Raw genomic sequence first — 7,303 nt, forward strand, 5'->3', positions numbered from 1 at the left:
TACTGTGCACTGCTGTCATAAATACCTTTCCATTTGGATTTCATAACAAAGCCCTGAGAAATAAGGACAGGCATTTGTTCCAGCAGTTAAGAAAGATTTATGGGCACCAAATGTACTTGATGGATACAAAGATGACTAAAATGATTCCTAGCTTTCTGGGAACTGCTAGTCTCACTGGGCAACACAAAGGACCAGTTACAAGGCTGGGGGCCATGCTGAACAGGGCTGTGTGGAGCTGGCCATGAGAACAAAGGAAGCAGAAGCACAAATGATGAGTAGTTCTGTCTGTCTGCTGGGGCAGCCCTTGAGGAAGCTTTGAGCCTACTTATAGAACTGACCACAGCAGGAAAGGCAGGCTTTACATAAGCAAGCAAGGAAGGGCAGTTGTCTCAGCACAAGCAAGTGCGAGACCACGAGACTGGGCGATGGCTAGGGAGCTCAGGGTGCTGCTGTGTGTTGGAACCGCTGGTGGGAGGCTGTGAAGGAAGTTGAAGCTGGTCAGGGGAATAGGAAGAGGCGACAACCTAGGCAAGGCATTCAGACTGTGCTCTTTGCACAACCACAGGCACCAGCTGTTTTAACTTGTGGGATGCCTGTCTCAGATCTGTGACTTCAAAAGAGAAAGAGACAGTGAGACTGACGGTTTTAAAAAGGGGAGCTATGGCCGGGTGTGGTGGTGCACGCCTTTAATCCCAGCACTCGGGAGGCAGAGGCAGGCAGATCTTTTTGAGTTCAAGGCCTGCCTGGTCTAGAAGGTGAGTCCAGGACAGCCAAGACTGCACAGAGAAACCCTGTCTCAAAAACCAAAAGCTAAAAAAGAAAAAAAAAAAATGTTTACATGAGGAGATATAAGGATTCAATACACAGTGATTGAACTAGCCTCAGAGACACCCACGGCAGGCAAGGTGAGAGGCTAAAGAGGGAGGAGACCTGGGGAACGCTAAGGTTAGAATCATTGCAACATGGTAGGAAATTAACTAAAAGGAGTGAGAAAAAGGGAAAACCTAAATAGCTTTATAAGTAATAAATGCTATAATAAAGGGGGGGAATGGAGATACAACAAATTTGCATGAATGAAGATACTTTGTGTTTGCTAAGGCTATGGGATGTAGTAGAGAGATGAAAACCAAAGACAGTTTGTGGGCGTGTGTGTGTGTGTGTGTGTGTGTGTGTGTGTGTGTGTGTGTGTGTGTGTGTATGCTTGTTGAGGTCAGGATACCACACAAAATTGTCCATCATAGCACGTAGTGAGAAGAAAAGTCATCCTAGGATGGACACACTGCTTACTCCGGAAACACACTGGAGGAGAGTGGGGAAGTGGGCTGTACTGTAATTGTTTAGTAACAGGTAGTTCAGAGGCAGAGGTGAAAAGAGCTGGAAGAGATGTTGGGTTGGAAACGATCCAGAAGGGGCTGGAGAGATGGATGGCTCAGAGGTTGGGAGCACCTGCTGCGCTGCCAGGGGACCCTGGTTCAATTCCCTGCACCCACAAGGCAGCTCACAACTGTCTGTAACTCCAGGTCCAGGGGATCCAACATCCTCTCACAGACATTCATGAAGGCAAATCACCAATGCACATAAAATAAAAATAAGTAAATTACACAAAAAGAAAGAAAATGACCTAGAGTGCAGTGAATTCTGTAGTTCACAGAGAAGCCAGATGCGTAAATAGACAAAAAGTGATATAAGTATCCCAATTTACAGAAGAAGAATCATGACATCTAAGTTATTCCCAAAAATGTCCTTAGCCAAACCTTCATGAATATCAGTTGATTTTGTTTTTATCTCCAAATGCAGATAGGAGGGTCTTGCTTCATGAATGCCAAGCACTTTTACGTTCTTAGAGGGCTTTCTTAGATAAAAGACCATCAGTCACAACCTGCCCTGTTTTGTGTGTTTATGTGCTTTATGAGACTGTGGAGAGCTGAAATGGCTCTCTTTCTTTAACCAGAAATTGGTTCTCAAATGAAATATTAATGGTGATGATAACAGTGCATTTTGTATTCATTGTGTGAGTAGCTCTCGGATGAGTAACTTCATTTGAAAGCAAGCTTATAAAGAAATATGTATGTGATATGTGAAAACATGAAACTTAGACGGAGTGAAGTACTTGCCAAAAGTTGAGAGAAAAAGAAAAAAAAAAAAAAAAAAAAAAAAAGAGGCTTCAGACAGGATTTCCACATCACGAGATACGCACGTCAATAAACAAGCCTCCTGAGAGCTTAGCGGGGGATGTAAAAACGAGAGGCCTACACCAGAAGGAGAATCAAGTCTTTCAGTAAGGCTCATATCTGTGTCTCTAGGAAAATGTAAACACTCAGTTACCGCTGCATTTGTCTTAAATAAGAAACAAGACTGTTTGGATAAAGAAGAGGGAGCTATAAGGGGGTAGGGAGGCTGCACACTTCCAAACCAGAAGAAAATCGCAGGCAGAGAAGAAAGTGAGCACATATGCAAGTCGCAGGGACTGGGGAGAAGCAGAAGGATCTAGGGGGCGCTTGTGGAATGGGTGACACTTGTCTGGGCCCATCAGTGGCAAGTCTTTGTAACACTAGGGAAGGGTTGGGGAGAATACTTCAAATGTGACATCAATCTAGAACACACTCCAGAAGAACGAAGGGTGACAGGACTGACAGACGACTGAGCAGTGACTTCATTCTGGTGTCCCAGAATTAATTACCACGACATCATGTTTGTTTTGGTGCGGGAGACACCTACCTCCTAAGTATAACAGCAGATTAAAAAAAATAACTCTCTGGAATTAGAGAAATAGCTCAGTTGGTAGATTTGATCCCCAGCACCCATATCAAAACCTGGGCACGGTGTTGCATAGCCGTGACCCCCGAGGTGGGAGGGCAGAGACAGAAGAACACCTGCGGCTCATGGGCCAGCCAGTCCAGCCTAATCAGCAAGCTCCACACTTGATGAGAGACCTTGCCTCAAAGAATGAGGTGGAAAGTGAGGAGGCAGCTGCTGTTAACCTCCGGCCTCCACGTACTCACAGACGTACACAGGAGCACCTGTCCAACTGCCAAATGTCTAAAAACACTTGCAGTTTGCTTTCTAATTCTCAAATGGATGACTTTTGTTAGTTAATTCCAACAGTATTTATTCCAGAGAGGAAACCCAGTCTTCTGCATCAAATCCATCTTGTCCAAAGACTCTTTTTCATGTCCTCCTCCAAATTTAAACACTTACACATTGTTTGTTTTTGTTTTTGAGACAGGGTTTTTCTATGTAGCCTTGCCTGTCCTGGACTCATTTTGTAGACTAGGCTGGCCTCAAACTCACAGCGATCCACCTGCCTCTGTCCCCTGAGTGCTGTGATTAAAGGCGTGTGCCACCATGCTTGGCTCTCTCCAGTATCTTAAGGCCCACTGTGCAAGGATAGTAAATTACTTGGAGACCACACCTTGACCCTTGTTTCCAATCTGTTGCCCAACCCAGTTAAACACCATCCCCCGCACCTGCTTATTAACACCTTACAGGTAAGCACCCATCCTTCCTGCTCTCTCAGAAACACCCTGGCTGCTCATCTGTCTGTTTGGCTTTTTCTACCTCTAGGCGAATCACCTTAAATCTTTTCTGAAAACAGCAAACTCCACGGGCCGCTTGCTGAAATCTCAGTGAGAGCAGGGAGCTGTTTGCACCTGTAGCTCCTAATTAATTGGCTATGTGACATTCAGCAAGTCACTTTCTGCCTCCACCTCCACTAAGTGTCTAAGGGCAGGACTAAGGGTATTAAAATACAAAGGTCTTCAGCAGTCTTTTAGTACCAGCAGAGAATAATCTCACTCCCATCACAATTTGATCTTAAGAAAACACCCAAGAACTGGCTGGATGAGTCCCATCTTATTTTCCTTGTCTCCCAGGACTGCTTACTCCTATGGTGTTCTAAAGTTTCTCTGTTACTCTGCTCTGCCATAGCTGATGGTCTGTTGACTTTGGCTACTCCCCCCCCCCCCCCCCACAACAGTCTGAACTTTCTCTTCGGTGTTTGGGAGCCCCTCGGGTCTGTGAGCAGATTTAGAATTTCCATGTTAGTGCACACACACACAGGCTGGCTCTTACTCCTGAGTTTCCATTTGCATTGTTCAGGGATAGTTGCCTCTCTGAAAGGCTCAGGTGAAGCGCCAGGAAAATATTTATCTGCTCATTGGTGCCTCATTTGTGGCCAGACTTGGCCCTTCCCTATTGCAAGTTCTGCCCTCAGGCTGGTGACTCACTCACCAGGCAGCAAGGAGCAGTAGTCATCTCCACCCTCACCAGCTGGGAAAAACAGCTTATATCTCCTTTCCTCCCCCAAACTCTGAGTTCACTGCCCACTGCCCACCCAGCATCAGCATTCCCTGAGCACTCTTTTTGTAACGTTCTGTGGCAATTGCAGGCTGAGCACTCTCACAAGGAAGGAGCTGGGGAAATTTCCATTTCTGACTGTCATTTTAAAAATGGGCGGGTTTGGGAAAATGGGTCAAAGGCTATAGAGCATAGAGAATGTTCCAAAGCTAAGCAAGACATTTATTTGAATCCCGGCTGAGTCTGGCCCATCCATCCTGCTCATTTTCTTGGAACCTTTGGCCTTTCCACACACCTAGTTTCAGAGTGAGAAGATTACATGAAGCTGCTGGCTCCAGTCCCTACAGTCATGCAGCTCCTGAGTCATGTTTACAGCTAATGTGGCTTTAGGGTCACTGGTCTGTGCTAGTGATAAAACCAAGCCGTTACCACATAAGATATTCACACTGAGGTCTCAAAGCCAAGTCCAAACATGAGCAAGTGTGTCAGCTGCATCGTGTGGAGGTGACTTAAGCAAGGAACAGTTGTCTGAAAGATTCTGCTACACCAAAACACTGGATTTTTACAATTTGACCCACAAAACAACTCATAATAAGGGAAATACTGCTAAGTTGTTACTTACATAATTAAATACATAATAAGGAAATACCACTAAAAAAAAAACAAAAACAAAAAACCACAAACGATGTGGGTACCTCAAAAGTATTCCAAACTGCAATCAAGTTTACTTCTAGACGATAAGTACATGTCATAGGAAGTCAGTACATGTATTCTATTTAGGTTTTTGAAGTCTTTTGAATAATATCTATTCCAAAGGTTAATTAAAAAAAAAAAAAAATACCACGGGGAGGAGCTCAGTAGTAGAAGATTATCCTACCCTGACTCTGACATGAGCTCTGGTGCTCCATATTTGACCACCTCCCCTTGGTGGGAGGCCTGAGGGCACTCAAAGAAAGAATAAGCAGGCTACCAAGATGAGACTTGATAGCCTATGACCATATAGTAGGGGAGGAGGTCCCCCTTGGTCATAGAACTAGGGGAGGGGTATAGGGTAAAAGCGGGAGGGAGGGAGGAATGGGAGGATACAAGTGATGGGGTAACAATTGAGTTGTAATCTGAATAAATTAAATTAAAAAAAAAAAGATTGTCCTACTAATCAATGCTGTGAATTTATGCCCCAGAAATAAAAGAAAAAAAAGAGGGCGGGGTAGGTACTAAGTCACTAAGCAATATGCAACAAAATTCCTAAGCTCAATTAACCTTAAGAAAAAAGTGGGTGGTGAACATAAACGTTTACCATGCAGCTCACTACACAACGGGAATCGGTTTAAAAAAAAAAAAAAAGACCCAGTTCAGTGTGAACAGCTACATAAAAGAACCAATTCTGTATACGTTTACTTGATTCCAAGCTCTGTGTCCATTCCGGTTCAAATCTGTAAACAGGCCTATTGATGACGGTGTCTCCCGTGCATCACTCTACTTAGAAAAGCAACAGAGGCTGAATGGCGTGATGCTTCAGTGTGGTTGTTTCACACTTTCTCATGAGCAACTGTGGGGTTTCAAAGCCGCTGACATCAGTGGGGGGCCAAAACATACTTTGATATAAATTCTTGAAATCTGGAGAAGGTTACACATAAATTATTTTGCCAAACTCAAAGTAAATTTAGTAACTCAACTGAAGAGAGATTATCCATGTCTAGGTTTTCTTTCCTTTTTTAACCAAATATTTATATTTTTCTCTTTTTAAAATTAAGGATCCTTGGGGTAGAGAGATAGCTCAGAGGCTGGTTGCTCATCCAGAGGTCCTGAGTTCAATGCCCAGCCACCACACGGTGGCTCACAACCATTTAGATTAACATCTCGTGCCCTCTTCTGGTGGGCAAGCATGCATGCAAGCAGAACACTGTGAACATGATAAATAAATAAATCTTAAAAAAAAAGGGGGGGGCCATCTAATATGCAGAAGCCAAATGTCTTTTTGTTTTTCAGATTCTGTTAGAATAATCCAATGCATACATATTATATATCTAAAGAAATGTATTAAGTACTCACAAACAGCATCCACAACCCTCAGTAACTTCAACCAATGAAGCAATCAACAATGCAACAGCTACCTGCACATCCACCATAAAGAAATGGGTGATTTTTACCACTGAAGAATTACTAGCGAACTTGCCTGAAAATGGCAAGGTTGCATATAATTCTTTGTGTTGTATGGCCAGTACTCAAATGTTACTTACACAAATAGTTTGGAATGTAGCCTGGCAGTGGTGCTGGTGCTGGTGCTGGTGGGGCACATCTGTAGTCCCAGCACTGGGGAGGCAGAGACAGGAGGATTCCAGCCCAGCCTGATCTATAGAGTAAGTTCCAGGGCAGCCATGGCTACACAGAGAAACCATATCTCAAAAAACAAGCAAGCAAGCAAGCAAACAAACAAACAAAAAAAGAAAACCAGACAAAAATAGTTCAGAATGTAATTACCACAGACATTAATAGGAATCTGTCATTAAATTACATATTAGCATACATATGCAAAATACATCACATATTAAAAGTCATTTTTATAGAATAGACTACGAAATTGTGAAATATCAAGTGGCCTCGCAGAAAACTATCACTATTTTAGATTTAGTACTCATTCTGCCTCAAATTAAGTATTAGTTTATTCGTTAAAGGTAAGCAAGCTTACGTCTACTTTAGAATGAATTAAAAAGGCGGTATGTTGCTGAGAGTTAATATTACTATGTTATACTATCATTAACAATCGTCACTTGAGGATGCTAGCAAGAACAACAAGGATGGTGACACTCTTTCAGCTGAGATAGGCAATGTGAAAGGACACGTAGCATGATCCATCATTTCTTTGGCATGGACTCTGCAACATGTTGAGTGGGTACTGCTTAAGGATTTGGCCTGATTGGCTCATGGTATCGTGGTAACTGGATTGTAGGACTCTTTCCACTCACTTTCACAAAGAAGATACAACACCTAGGGTGACAACCCCATT

This window comes from Acomys russatus, chromosome 10, assembly GCF_903995435.1.
Source record: "Acomys russatus chromosome 10, mAcoRus1.1, whole genome shotgun sequence".
In the NCBI taxonomy this organism is placed as follows: domain Eukaryota; kingdom Metazoa; phylum Chordata; class Mammalia; order Rodentia; family Muridae; genus Acomys; species Acomys russatus.